General features: G+C 48.3%; 1 long non-coding RNA gene across 2 annotated transcripts; it reads left to right on the top strand.

The window, feature by feature from the left end:
- Positions 1–7,597: 7,597 nt before the first annotated feature.
- On the top strand, positions 7,598–11,910 carry LOC115937254 (uncharacterized). Of its 2 annotated transcripts, none has more exons than XR_004072578.2 (2): positions 7,598–8,421; positions 11,154–11,686. It is a non-coding gene; the product is annotated as an uncharacterized LOC115937254 (long non-coding RNA). The 2 variants fall into 2 exon arrangements; XR_004072581.2 differs by lacking the exon at positions 7,598–8,421 and adding an exon at positions 8,432–8,761 and having other exon boundaries at positions 11,154–11,910.
- The last annotated feature ends 3,137 nt before the right edge of the window (positions 11,911–15,047 follow it).

Raw genomic sequence — 15,047 nt, 5'->3', positions numbered from 1 at the left:
GGCCCAAACATTTCATCACAGTGGCCAAGAATGCCTTATCAGTCTCATCCATGACTTTTTGTCTAGTTGGATTTTTTTCTGCCTGTTCTTGAGTGAATTATGTTGTCTTATTCGGGCTAATATTTTATCAGCATAAATTTAAACACAGCATGCTCTTAGCTTTAATCTCCTTCCATGTCTTCATTTCTAGTCCTTTTTATACTCTAGTGCTATTTATTTGGTTTTGTTTTGTTTTTTTCCTCATGCAACCTTGCCAGAAGTTCATCTCTTTTATTGGTCTTTTTTTTTTTTAAAGGTGGGATTGTTTTATACTTCCCCCTGTTTTTTTTTTTAAGATTTTATTTATTTATTTGAGAGAGAAAGAATGAGAGATAGAGAGCACGAGAGGGAAGAGGGTCAGAGGGAGAAGCAGACTCCCCGCTGAGCAGGGAGCCCGATGTGGGACTCGATCCCGGGACTCCAGGATCATGACCTGAGCCGAAGGCAGTCGCTTAACCAACTGAGCCACCCAGGTGCCCTCTTTTATTGGTCTTTTAAAAGAACTAGCTTTTGGTTTATTTGTTTGTTTGTTTGTTTGTTTCAGGAGTAGAATTCAGTATTTCATCACTTACATAGAACACCCAATGCTCATCACAAGTGCCCTCCTTAATGCCCATCCCCCATCTAGCCCATCCCCCACCCACCTCCCTCCATCAACCCTCAGTTTGTTCTCTATCTTTAAGAGTCTCTTATGGTTTGCTTCCCTCTCTTTTTTCCCCCTCCCCCTATGTTCATCAGTTTTGTCTCTTAAATTCCACATATGAATGAAATATATTATCAACCCTAACATTTTTCTGTTTTCTCATTTGCTTACATCTGCTTTTTTTTTTAATCTTTCCTTCTTTCCTTCTGCCATCCATAGATTTATTAGTTTTTATCTCAGTGGTTGAGTTAATTGCTCATTTCTTAAAATTTTTTTATTTGATCTTAAAACCATTCAAGCTTTCTCTTTTCTCCAAGAAGTAGCCAGAGAGATGGAGGCAGTGTGAGAATGTTGTAGGTAGGAGAGAGGGCCTGGAATAGAAAAGATCGAACACACATTTCTCTCCTGGGGACCTGGCTATGCATCCAAAAAGCCAGTTGGGCAGATAATGCTGCTATATGCATTAGTGCTTGTCTACTGGTGCTTCCTGCCGAATGCTAACTAGAGGGTCAAGGTGTGGGCGCCTGGGTGGCTCAGCGGTTAAGTGTCTGCCTTCAGCTCAGGTCATGATCCCAGGGTCCTGGGATCAAACCCTGCATTGGGCTCCCTGCTCAGCGGGAAGCCTGCTTCTCCCTCTCCCACTCCCCCTGCTTGTGTTCCCTCTCTCATTGTGTCTCTCTCTGTCAAATAAATAAATAAAATCTTTAAAAAAAAAAAAATAGAGGGCCAAGGTGGTCTCTAAATTGCTAAAGACTGAATGTTTGGATCCCCTTAAAACTCACAGTTTGAAACCTACTCCCCAGTGTGATGGTATTTGGAGATGGGAATCTTTGGGAGGAGTTTCGGTCATGAAGGCGGAATCCTCGTGAATGGGGTTAGTGCCCTTCGAAAAGGGACCCCAGAGGCCTCTCTCACCCCTTCTTCCGTGGGAGAATCCTGAGAAGATGACTATATATAAACCAGGAAGTAGGCCCTCCCCTGACACCAAATCTGCCAGCATCTTGACCTTGGACTTCTAGCCTCCAGAACTCTGAGCAATAAATTCCCATTGTTTATAAACCACTGGTCTGTGATATTCTGTTGTAACAGCCTGAACAGACTAAGATTCTAGTCACGGGCTGGACTTCATCTTTCCAGCAGTCGATACCGTAATGGTGACCCTTCAAATTTTATCCCCTGGGGTTCAAGGCCTCTCTGAATCAGTTTTGTCTTATCTGGGGAGTCCTGGGGCCTTAGTGATAATTGTTTGGAGTCGCACCAACCAGCCTGAAAATGCTATGGCCATCCGTGACAGAGAGCTGCATGTACTGGGCATGTTTCTCACACCCTAGTATAAGAGCCTTCTCCAACCCCAACCCCAACTTGCCTAATACTCTCTCCTCTCCTCCTGGCTCGTGAAGGAGCAGTAAGATCAAGACAAAAGGGAGCCTGAGATGAGGGTTGATTGAAAATATGAATTGTCAATGTCAGCAGAAGTTTGGCAGTAGGGGCAGAGCGGGGAATGAAACACACTTTCCAGCCAGACCAGGTTACATCTGCTTGTAAGGTGCAGTGGCCGGGCATCCTGGAACCTCAAGAGAGGACAGCAATGGTCTGGGGCTGGGACACCTGACCCTGAGCCCTGGTCCCTAAGTGGAACTTGGTGCAGGACCTTGTAAATATCCTCTGGGCTTTTGTAGGTGGTGGTCAACATAAAGGAAATGCGAAGTCTGGGATGTGGAAGAATGGGGGTCTCTGCCAAGCCCCAACTGCCAAACCTCCCTTCTTTTTTTTTTTAAGATTTTATTTATTTGTGAGAGAGAGAACACAAGCAGGGGGAGCAGAGGCAGAGGAAGAAGCAGGCTCCCCGCTGAGCAAGGAGCCCAAAGCGGGACTCGATCCCAGGACCCTGGGATCATGACCCGAGCCAAAGGCAGACACTTAACTGACTGAGCCACCCAGGCTTCCCCCAAACCTCCCTTCTTCACTGGATATAGATCTTCAGTCCTCATCAGTTCATTGCAGAGTCTCAGTCCTAGAATTTCATTCCTAAAATGATGAATAATAACAAACATCTATTGAGCTCTCCCTATGTGCCAGATAGCATGCTTAGATTGTTGGGGTTTTTTTTTTTAACTGCTTCATTGGGATAGAATCTATATACCATAAGATTGACCCATTGTGAGTGTGCAATTCAAGATTCTCAGAAAATTTATAGAGTTGTACAGTCATTATCACAATCGGGTTCTGGAACATTCCCTCACTTCCCAATATTACCTCAAACCTGTTTGCAGTCAATCCTCATTCTCGCTCTCAGCCCCAGGAAACCACTGAACTGCTTTCTGTCTCTACAAAATTGTCTTTTCTGCACATTTCATAAAAACTGAATCACTCAATCTATGATCTTGCATCTGGCTTGTTTCACTAAGTGTGTTTTTGAGGTTTGTCTACGTGGTAGCCTGTATCAGCATTTTGTTTGCTTTTCATTGCTGAGTAGTGTGCCGTTGTATGGACAGACCACATGTGTGTCTATGTGCCAGATGATGGACTTTTGGATTGCTCCAACTCTGTAGCTATCATGAATAACACCGCTGCGAGCGTTCACACCTGCAAGTCTGGGTGTGGACATATCTTTCCATTTCTTTCGGGCAGATACTTCGGTGAATTGCTGGGTTGTGAAGGGAGCTTGTGTTTAACTTCTTAAGAAACTGTCAAACTGTTTTCCAAAGTGGCTGCACAATTTTATGTTCCCGCCAGCAATCTGGGAGGGACCTGGTTTCTCCATATGTTGCTAACACTTGCCATTGTCTGTCTCCTTGATTACAGCCATTCTTGTGGGTACATAGCAGTAGTTGTGCTTTGTTTCTTTTTTTTTTTTTTTTTTAATGTATCTAATCCTCCCTCCCACCAACACCATATTAGTCAGGTTAGGGTAGGTGATGTTGCGGTAAGAAACAACCCCCAAACCTCACTGGATTAAAACAGCAAAGGCTTATATCTCACTCATGCAATGTGTCCAGTGATGAATAGAGCCAGGTAGGAGGGGTGGTGCTCATCAAAGACACTCAGGGACCCAGGCTACTAGGAACTCCTGATGTTAAAAAAGCAAACTGCGCACCAACTCCTAAAACTTCCCCCTGGTGGTGGGAAATCACTCTCACTCTTATTTTGCTGACCAGCAAGTCCCGTGGGCGTAGTTAATGTCAAAGTGGGTGAAAAGTATCATAGTCATTTTATCATGTACCTAAAGAGGAAGGAGAATTAGAATATTTGTGAAAAGACTAATGACTTTTCACAAATACTAAGAGGAAGATATTGCTGTCACCATTTACCAAACTAAAAGCTCAGAGCTTAAGTGCCTTGGTGGAGGATACGTAGCTAATAAATGAAAGCCTGCATTGGGAAGCCTCCCAAGCCTGCATTCACAACTAGTACTTTAGATTCCATTGAGATACTGTTAATTATGGATAGATTTTTCGAGACATCCCCATTGGGAGAGTAGGTGAAAAACTTTGGCACAGGCTTTGCTTGATCTCATAGTAGGATAGGTCACAGGTCTAGAGAGATCCATATCATGGTCACCAACTTCTACTGGATATTGGTTTCTGCCTTAGACGGGGGTCCATGTAATCCCATCTCAAAAGGTAGAGAAGACCCATATCCTGTCACTACCTTCATAACCACAGATCGTATCCCTCGGGTTCTGGAACATTCCCTCACTTCCCAATATTACCTCAAACCTGTTTGCAGTCAATCCTCATTCTCGCTCTCAGCCCGCCTGCCCCCTCAGCAAGAACCAAAAAACTCTCAAAAAACTCAAGACCCAAGAGCCCTGTGTGATTGGATCCAGTCACATAAACTTCTTGGAAACCAATTGGAAACCAACAAAAACGCTGATGGAGGGTCCATTTTCGTGAGTAAGGCATAGCAGCAGGTAAGTCCCTGGTGCCCCAAGGGAAGGGGGTCTGTGGAGTTCTAGGTACTATGTGCTGAGAGCCCTGTGCTGGTGAGGGGTGCGCTCCAGGCTCAGACCTGGTTTGGAAACCTGGCTCTGCTGGCTGGCCGTGAAACCTTGTGCAAGATCTCCCAGCCTCAGTTCCCTCCTGTGAAAATAGAAATAATATACGGGAGGATCCTTTCCACGGGGTTGCTAGGATTTAATCAGAAAACATGTGAAAAGCACTTAGCATGGCGCCTGGAACTTACTGAGGTTCAGTGGTCATGTTAATAATACCAACAGCATCATGGTTGTCATCAAAGTATTGAGGTAGATGGAGACAGGGAATTCTCCAGATTTGGTGCTCAGGGCTTTGCTGGCCTTTGATTCATGTTCTTGACTGAAGTCATCCTTGGATAACCTTACCCACCTCTGATCATGCCCTGCTTCTGTCAACGCTGGTCCAGGGCCATGTATAATACACTGAGGTAAAGGAAGGGAATTCGAGAAGAATAAGATAAGAACAGACCAGTTAGGAGCAGGAGAGACATTAATTTCCTGGAGGGTAGAAACAACATAGCACTATGGTTAAGAACACAGTTCTGCCTTTTTATGAGCTCTGTGACCCTGCGCAGGTCACTTACCCTGTCTGTCCATCTGTCTAGGAGAACTCATAGAGCAAGGTCATCAAGACAACTCTACTTTTGTCCCCTCTTATCTCCTTAAAATTTTGGGGAGGTATGTCCTTGTCTTGGCACAAGATGGAAACTTCAGGCAGGCAACATGACCTTCCCTTTCACGCCTCATTTTTACCAAAAAAAAAAAAAAGTCATATGATTTCTAAGTCATAGATGAGTCTCATTTCCAAAATCAGAATGTCCTATCCAATATATTAATCAATACTTCAAACTTTAAAGATAAGCCTATCTTCCTCTTCCTCCATCTGTGGCCCACCATCATGGCAGCTTGCCTTTGGGAAGAGGGAAATAGACATGATCTTCCCCTGAGACACACACACGAGGGATTGGAAAAGAGAAAATGCAGGGCAAAGAAGGGTGGGTGGGTGGGTGGGTGGGTGTGGAGTCCCTACTTGACTATTAGAACCAAAAGATGGTGTTGACCCCTCTCGGTATGCTCAAGTCCCACATGGGGTCATGGGCGGGTACTGGAGAGTCCCCAGCACCAGGACGGTATAACTCAGACCACGAACCCCCTCACCCCCCGAGGTGTCTGATGATCTGCCTCCAGCCTCTGTCTGATGAGGGCTTGTGGCCCTTCTAGGCCGCCCTGTGAGATAGTATCTAAGAGGATCCAACAGCCAGCTCACTCATGTGAGGTTGCAGGGAAACACATGCACTCTTGGCCAGAATGAGCGTTGGATTTGCAAACTTCCTGGCCACATCTCCCACCCTCTGGACTTCTCCGAAGTGAGTCAGACAGAGCTCCCTGTGTCTCTATCTCTCCAGCTACAGGGATGGCTCATCAGACTCTGCATAGAGTCTCAAAGAAGCTGCTCTGACCAAACTTGAGAGGCAGGCATAAGTTAAACACCCCACCTCGTGTGTGTGTGTGTGTGTGTGTGTGTGTGTGTGTGTGTGTCTGGTGGTAGATGACAGCATGGTATTTGAAAAAAAAAAAAACTTGGTAAAATCCTCTCTTAATACCTATTGAGTCTTTTATACCCTCTTTGTGGCTTAGGGATTTGTGAATGAGGGATTAAAATTTAAAACTAGGTGTAAAGTCTTTGCTGGGAAAATCTACATCTTCATCTGGTCACTGGCTTTGCAATTTCTGTTCAAATCTCAGTGTCTTGGCAGAACCTCCCAATTTACCATCCTGTTACACGTAACGTGGGGGATCTTATTCGTACTTGCCCTGTGGGGTTTTTTAGGAGATGCCTCAATATAATTGCTGGCACTAAGCAGAGCGCCTGACACTTAGAAAGAGCTCAGATACACGCTGATATGATAGTCTTGGCTCTGAGCCTCCCCCCACCCCCCACACCGAGTGGAGAATGTGCGTTCAGTGAATGTTAATGACTGACTTGTAAATGGCTATTCCAAGGCAGAATAAGGTAAGCGCTAAATAGGTGCAAGCGCAAGTTCCATATGGTAGCCACCAAGCGAAGCCGTAGGTAGTTCTGCTGGGTACAGTGAAGGAAGCTTCGGCAGAGTGCTTGGGATTTCAGTAAACAGAGAATGGAGCCATTGTGCGAGTGCATGGGAGCAAGCTGCTGGTACGTGTTTCTGGAAGATTCCAACAGGGTGAGAAAAGGGAGTGCAGGATGAACTCTCGCTTATAGGTGGGGCTGGGCTGTTAGCGTGGCCAAATTCTGCTGTATTCTGGGCCAGCCAGGCTCAGCTGGGGATCTGTCGGCTGCATGTGATAGGAAATCAACCTCAAGCGGCTTAAACTTAGAGGGAACATCCTGGCTCCTGAAAGTGCAAAGCTCAAGGGGCAGTGCAGCTTCAGGTGCAGCTGGACTCAGGAACTGGTCTTGCTCAGTGCTGATTTCACTCTCAGCCAGGCTCCCCGCCAGAGGGGCCAGAGGGCTGTGGCACTTCCCGAGGTGCCTGCCTCCAGTGCCACTCCAGAGGGAAATTCAGTTTGTCTTCATCCCAGCATCCCCAGAGGGAGTCCTGAGATTCATGGTCACCGGCCTGACCTGGATCCTGTGCTGATGGGGAGTCCCGGGCTTGGGCGGCCCCAGCCCCTAAAACCCGACGGGTGGGTACTCCGTCCTCCAGGAGGCTGCTCTTAAGTTCAACCGCCTGCCTCCCAGTCCCGACTCACCAGCTCTGTGACCCCGAGCAAGGTCACACTCTCTTGGTGCCTGGGTTTCTTCATCTGTAAAACAGAGAGTGGAATGGTCCCTACCTCGTAGGGGTTTTTAGAAAGATGAGGCTTTTACCAAGTGCTTCGACCGGCGCCTGGAATGAGCTGGCCAAGTGCTGATTTGGTGACAGCTTCTAGCTACTCCAAAGACTGGACTTTGTTGCTCCATCGCTTGATATGTGTCCCCAGTTATGCCAGGTCTTTCTACCCCAACTTGTCTATCACGGTGATGTGATCACAGCACCTCTCAAGTGTACTGCTCGGTGGGGGGTCAGAGCAAAGTCATGGCCGGCTGGGACGCCAGGCCCCCTTGCTCCCCACGGGAAGGGTCCCCATGCTAGAGGGGAGTCCTTTTAATTTGGGGCTCTGCGTCGGCAGTGGAAACCCCAGCCATCCCCGTGCTTGGCCCCATAGGAGCGACCAAGAGGGAATACTACCATTTGGTCCCTTCCCTTAGGGAGTTTGCAATCTAATCTAAAAGACCAGAACACTCTGTCAAATACAGCCTGAACCAGGACCCATTCCCAGCGGGAACTGCCAAACTGACCAACTGTTTGTAGAGTGACATCCTTCCTCTACGGCTCCCTCTCAGTTATAAAGTGAGTAAGAATTTAGTAAAAAAAAAAAAAAAAAAGTGAAGGAGACAGAATCGGGCCAATCCCCCATGTCCAGCTCACCGGCTTCCCCGCTCCCCCTTTCCTGGACGACACTTAAAAAGAAAAAGGACAACGCTTCTTCGCTAGTACCAGCAGGGTAACCTGAGAAACATCCCTTTAGCGCATCTGTCCCTGTGAAAAGGACCTTTCAGTGACACTGAGCTGAGTGTATCCCGCTCTATTTATAGGCACTGTTTGTTTAATTTGAGTCCGGTCTCTAAGAATAAATAATGAACTCATCCTGGGGACAAGCCAGAGCCTACAACTCTGAGGCGACCCGTAAATCCCTTTTCCTTTCCTTCTGGTTCTGGAAGGGATTCTGTAGTTCAAAGGTGAGCCGCTTTTCTTTGCTGGGCTGGGGCGGGCTTGAGACCCAGGCAGGTTTGGAGATTTGGTTTTACAGAGGTTTTTCCTGAGGGTTCTGGGGGAGTTTTTTGGTGTTTGATTTTGAATTGATCTTGAAGAACAAGATCTTGGATCTCTCTGTTACCTCCAAAGGAGGGACAAAGACCAAATATCTTGAGCCCTTGATTGGTTAAACGTCAGATGCAAAACGAACCACTAGGACACAGCTATCCCTTAGAAAGGAGGATGTGGCAATGGAGAAGAAAAATCCCTTTCCTTCCAGCACCCTCCTGACCCTGTAGCAGAGACTGGGGCCAGCCTCTCAAGGTACGGTACCCTTCCTGGTGTGTTTTTGTTTTTGTTTTTGTTTTTCCAGAATGTGTGATGAGGACCAGGAAGTATAGCTCACTTAAACTCTAAGTATCTAACCCCGGAATATGGTGCATATGAGTCCAAAGGAGCAAACTTGGGTAATTTGTGCTCCGAGCTTCTCCCATGCTGACCTGTTGGTATAGTGATTCCTAGAAGCAGACTCACTGAGTCTGAAGGGAATGACCTAAAGGAAACCATTGGGTTTGGTTCAGTATGTTTGTATATTATAGCTCCCCGCCTCCCATTCTCCCTTTCCAGGAATTTATCCTTGAGAAGGCAACCATCTTCTTTGGTAAGGGAAAAAATAGTGTCCATCCATTTCTTTATTCTCCCAGCATCTGCTGACTCTCTACTCTGCGACAGATAGTGTTCTAGGCACAGGAGATGCCTTGATGGAGAGGACAAGGTGGTCATACAGTGACAAGGTCTGATTTCCTTTGAAAAGTTCAGCCTCTTTGCTGTCTCCCAGCTGCGTCAGGCTGGCTGTGACAGGCTTTCCCAGCAGACCCTGAGCTCCATTCACTTACCCATCTTCCATTCAGAAAATATTTATAAGGCTCACTCTACAAGTTAGGCACGGGGTTGGTTACCTACACCACTGGATACAGTAGTGAGCCAATGAGGTCATCCCTAACTTTGAGAAGTTTGGAGTCCGGTGGGGAAGATGGACATTACTCAAGTAATCACCTAAATATAGATAGTATTACAAACGTTGGGAAGTCCTGTAGAGCAAAGTTTAGAGTGTCGTGTGAGAGCCCAAGAGAGGGATGGATCTGACTGGGTGAGGAGAGAATCAGCAACAACCGAATATTTGAGTTGCTCCGGAAGGCATGCCATCTGCTGAGTACAAAGACAATTGATGTCTATATGTAGGTATCCTTTTGAGTTTCCATTAGCTGCACGGAGCCCACCACACTCACCTGACCGTCCTGAGGACTGTCACAGACTGGTAGGTCTTGGTGGACCTGAGGAGAGTTTGTGTCCACCAAGAGCCTGGGGGTTCCTCTGAGTCATCAGCGTATTGAGATTCTGATGTTGATTTATGGAGCAGCCGTGGACAAGGTAAAATATTCTTCTTCTTATGAGACATTCTTCTCACACTGCCTCATTGGGGAAGGGAGTAAACAGTATCATCCCATGTGGTTTTCACGCTATTACTCGTGAATGGTGGTCTTGCCACCCGAGTCAGAGACCCAGATGGAGAGATGCCCCCCCCCCGTACCTTGATACAGCTTCACGCCCTCAAACGTTCACGTGCATTGGCTTAGGAAAACAAATTCCTCAAAGAAGCATTGGCGCTTCCCAGGTCTCTTTCTGTACTAACTTCCGTGCAACTTGGAGCAAATCCCTTTAGCAGAGAGCGCATTTCTTCATTTGAAAAAAAATACCACTTACCACATTGTGTCTCTTTCGTGCTCATTGTTTTGGTAGACACCCAGTTAGGGACAAATGTCAGAAGTTACCTTGCTCTCTACAAGTTTACAAGGCCATTCAGAAAGGAATTCTCCTTCACTGACTCAACCAATTTTTATCGAGTACCTACCCTATGCCAGCCACATAACCAGGAATTGGGAGGTCTGCACATCAATAGGACAAGCACCATCCTTGCTCCGTGGAGCTCACAGTCTAGCGAAGGGAGAGAGATACTCAAACCATCGAGGCACAGGGTGATCACAAAGATGGTTTTATGCACTAGGCCAGTCAGAGAAGACTTCCAAGAAGTGGTGACATTGAAGCAGGTTCCAGGATGATGAGATAAAGCCAACTGAGAAAAGATTTAAAGGAATTCAAGATCCTAGACAAAGATCAAGGGGGAAAGGCTGTGTAGCATGAGAGTGATTGGCTTGTCTAAGGAATGACCAGAAGCTGGTATTAAGCGTGTGATCGGGGGTGAGTGATAGGGAATCCAGGGCGTAGCATGTAAGTTTTATTTTGAAGGCAGAGGAGGCCTTTGGCACATAAACAGATGACACTTCAGCCTGTGCCTACCTATCTACCTGGGAGGGATTCTGTTGCCAGGGTGAAATTTTGGGACTAACAGACCCAGGACTCTTAGAACTCAGAACCCCAGGTTAACCTACAGATAGAGAAGAAACTGATGTTGGCCTGTTTCTGGATAAGAAAGAACAGTCAGGTCTAACCTTGGGGGCTTTCCTGGGTAGGTAAGGATCAAGCAAAGTGAATAAAGCACAAAACAGTCTCCTGATTGTTGCTCAGCATCCATTCCCATCACCTTTCGGGTATAGTGCTCAGAATCTTCAGGAAACCATTGCATCCCTGTTCTTGGGAATCTGGTTTGCTTAATCTAATCAATGTGTTTTTTCACCTTCCTGCCCCTATACCAAAGTGATTGGCTCAGGGATGGCCATATAACCCAGTCAAAGCCCATGAAACACAAGAAGACATTTCTTGGTAACGTCTGACCAAAAGAAGTTTCCTCTCTCTTCCTTGGAAGCTGTCAGTATGGGGATGTAAGGTCTAGATCCACTGCTACAGCCATTTGTGACCATGGAGGAAGATTCTGGAACTGCTAGATTGTTGGGGAGCACAGCATGGTGCCCGAGGATGAAGCCGACACCACAGAAGATGGAGCTGAGAGATGGAGCAAACTGAAGCTTTGGGACAGCATCAAACCCCTTGATCAGACTTCGCCTGAAGCCTGACCTTTGGCTAGGCCTTTCAGTGGCCTCAGACAATTAAACATTATTTATTACATAACCCCGTTTAAGTAGGGATTTCTGAGTCTTGCAACATAAAGAGCCAATTTGATGCAAACCTTAGAATAGGTACCCAGCAGTGCCAAGGGCCTCCTCTGCACCCCGGGGCCTCTAGAAGGAAGTGAGCCTGTTCCAGAACCCAAATAAAAGGTCTCACCTCCCACTTGTCTATTTCAGGGTTTCCATGCCTCCCGTCTCCATAGCACTGTGACTCTCTTGGAAAGGCAGAGGAACCGGAGAAGGAGAATGGGGCCTGTTTCCAGGCTGCGTTGCCACGCTGAATGGCTGGGGAGGCTGGGGGGCTGGTGAGAGAGAGGCAGCTTCACGCTTGACATTTCAGGATAGAGATAACAGGGTAAAAATAAACCCCCAAGTGCCTGCAGCCGAGCTCGCTTCTCTCCTTCACAGTTCTTATCTCTCTCGCTTTGGGGACAGAAAGGTTCCTTTCAGGTCACACTGGGCCTGAATCTGCGCCGCCCGCCTGGGTGGGGAGGAGGAAGTGTGGCTTAACACCTTTTCCTGGCCTGCCCATCCACCTCCGGGAAGCCAAGGGATTCCCTCCATCCCACAACCCTGCTCCTGACTGTGCAAATAAACTTTCGCATCTTTGTCCTCATCTGATGCTCCTGTTACTGGGGCAGATGAGCCAGGCCAAGGAGCTGGGGTCTCCATTTTCCAGATGCCAAAACAGCAGGCCTCAGAAAGTGAAATGATTGATTGGGGCAGCTCATGAGTTCTGATCTACACTCAGGGCCTTTTCCATCTTTCTGTGTTGGACCGCAGGTAAAGAAGAGTTACCGCCCTTTCTGCAGGCCAGCATGCAGCCGTTGGAAGCTGGGCACCCCATGACTGGGGGGTTGGGGGTGGATGGGGACATTCACACCACCTGCTCCATAAATATCACCCCATGCCTCCTGAGAGCCTCACCCCTTGGTCCCTTCCCAACCACACATTCCCAGAGCTTTGTAGGTACCGGTGGGCATTCTCCTTGTTTGCTGTAGAGGTGTGGCTGGGATGACATAGTCCTAAGGGGCAAGAACCTCGAAGGTTCACCAAGACCCCCTGGGCCTCAGTCTTCTCCGTCTATAAAATGGTGACAAAAGTAGGCAGTCATGTAGGACTGTTACAAGGGGTAAACAAGCCTGTGCCTACCACTTAGTCATCTGGAATTTGGAGCTCCAATAGCTTTCCCTGTACCAGTGTTTGCGTACGGTGACAAAATGCCACTCACCTCCACACGTAACAGAAGCCCTCTGCATTCTTTGTGTCTCGGCGGCCAAGGATTTCCACCGAGCCGTTTTATCAGTTAAGACTTGGTGGTTGCAAGTCACCAAAGCACTGATCCTAACTGGATTACATGAGAAAGGGAATTTGTTGGCTCCGTGGGGACTCTAAAGGCAGCCAAGGGTAGAGGCTAGCTTCAGGCACAGCTGGATCCAGGGATGGAAATGATACCATCAGAATCGGGTTTCCCTCTCTCCATTTCTCAGCCCCCTTCCCCCGTGGTTGGCTCCCTCCTCGTGGTGGCAGAAAGGGCTGCAGGAGCTCCCAAGCCTCATCGGCTCAGGATCAAGGCCAGTGGGAAAGAGCCAGCCCCCGGTATTCCCAGCAAGAGTCTCCATGCATCTCTCTGCCCTTCCCTGAACCCACCCATCATGGTGGCCAGAGGAATGGGATGCCCAGAGGAAGCCAGGCTCGGATGGCACGCCAGCCCTAAAGCCATGGGTGGGTCTGCTCCACTCAAATCTGGATCCGAGAGGACAGACTGGTGGTTGTCCGAAAGGAAATCGGGTATGGCAGCCAAAAGATAGGTGTCCTTGGCAGCCACCCACGCTCTCTGGCCTTGTGTCCCAAAGTAGACCTTGATGAACTGGCTTCTGGAATCCCAGGGAACAGAATGGGCTGTGAGTGGGTGCAAAGCCAGGCTGAGTAGCTCCAAAAAACAAAAATGGAAAATTCCCATCTGAGGCTGCTTGGTGCCAACTGCGGCTCAACTCGACCCGCTGACCTTGAATAGGATCTTTCCCTGCACTTGACCCGCAGCCTGCCAGGGGGAAGGCTGGTATCCTGGATTGGGGGGAAGGGCTGACAAACTGGGGACCTTTCCAAAAGCCTTCGCCATTAGGCAGTGTATCGCTGTTCCGCTTCGATTTTTATTAGTTACTAATTATTTGTCTTCCATCTGAAAAGGAACCAGCCATAAATACAAATACAGAGTAGCCCCCCGCCCCCCGCCCTGGCCTCCTGGCACACACCACACTAATCACAATGCAAAACAGCACTGATATAAAATTGCAGCTAGTCGCTCTTGCTTGCTGTGGGGCTGAGGATTGCTGCTTGCTGCTCTTAAAAGGAAGGTTAGCAAGCGTCAGGGAATGTTAAGGACATACCCAGCACCAGCACCAACTCGAGACTTGATGGAATGAAGACAATTAAAACAAATTAGAAAGGGAATAACTTCCCACCAGGTGATTCCATGGTGTTGAACCCTAGCGAAGTGCTATTTGCATTTCCTCCCTGTACCATCTAGAATTATGTGCTGCGGGGCCGGCGGGGCATGCTTTGCCTGCAAGAATATGGTGAATACAGTTGAACCTGCAAGCACAGAGATACTCTAGAAGCTTCCCTCTCCCCTCACTTCCCCAAGCCTGCTGCGGAGATGGAAAAGAAATGGAGAAGAGAACCAGAAAGATTTTTTTTTAATGGTGGTAATTATATATGCATTTCCAGTGGGAGATTCTGGGAATTATTCCTAAAAGGCTGGAAAGAATTTCTTCTTTTGATCTCCACTCTGAGCCAGAGAAAATCAAATTAAGAAAGAAAAGCAACTGAGAATTCTCAGTGGGGAGGAAGGAGCAGGACTGGGGCTGCCAGCAGGGTCCTGGGGAAAAGAAGAGGAAGGGAGAAGACCCAGCACCTTCCTGAGAGGATCCTGAGGCTGTGTCTCCACGTCTTGCCTTCGAGGCTTCCTTCCCTTGCTTTCAGGGGCCAGGAGAAAGGTCCCCTTGGAGTCCCTGAGAGCCACGGGGGCCGGCCAGCCTTCCTCAGCGATGGCCCCGACTTCTGGGGAGCCCCCCAGTCCTAGCCAGCCTTCTGAGACGCCACAACCAGATTCACCAGTGTAGGTGGCAGCTCTTTAGAAAAAAAAAAAATCCTCCCTTTGAGGCTCGGGGAGAAATGGTCCTGTCACTTCCCTAAATCTTCTCCTGCGGTTGCTAAGCAGCACGCCTCTGCCCCTGCACTTCCCTCGGCTCCCTGTCTGCCTCTCTCCACCCTCCACCCCCTCACGCCCCGCTCACAGTGCTCACAGTGCTCTGCCTGGCCTGGCTCCCGCTCAGGGGACAGTCCCTGAGCGCCCGTCCAGCTCCTGGGGCCTCACAGCGCCTCGCATCCTGCTCTGCACATCAGGCCATTTGGTCCTGGCAGGAGAGACCCCCCAGGAGCCTCTTCGGGCCCCCACAGAGCTGAAGCCTGCCTTCCCTCCCTCCTCCTCCCTTCCTTCATCCCTCCCTCCCTCCCTCCTT

Source organism: Leptonychotes weddellii, chromosome 5, assembly GCF_054177405.1.
Source record: "Leptonychotes weddellii isolate Sample4059 chromosome 5, ASM5417740v2, whole genome shotgun sequence".
Classification (NCBI taxonomy): domain Eukaryota; kingdom Metazoa; phylum Chordata; class Mammalia; order Carnivora; family Phocidae; genus Leptonychotes; species Leptonychotes weddellii.
Note: the sequence above shows the minus strand (reverse complement) of the source record. Positions and strands in the feature narration are given on the sequence as shown.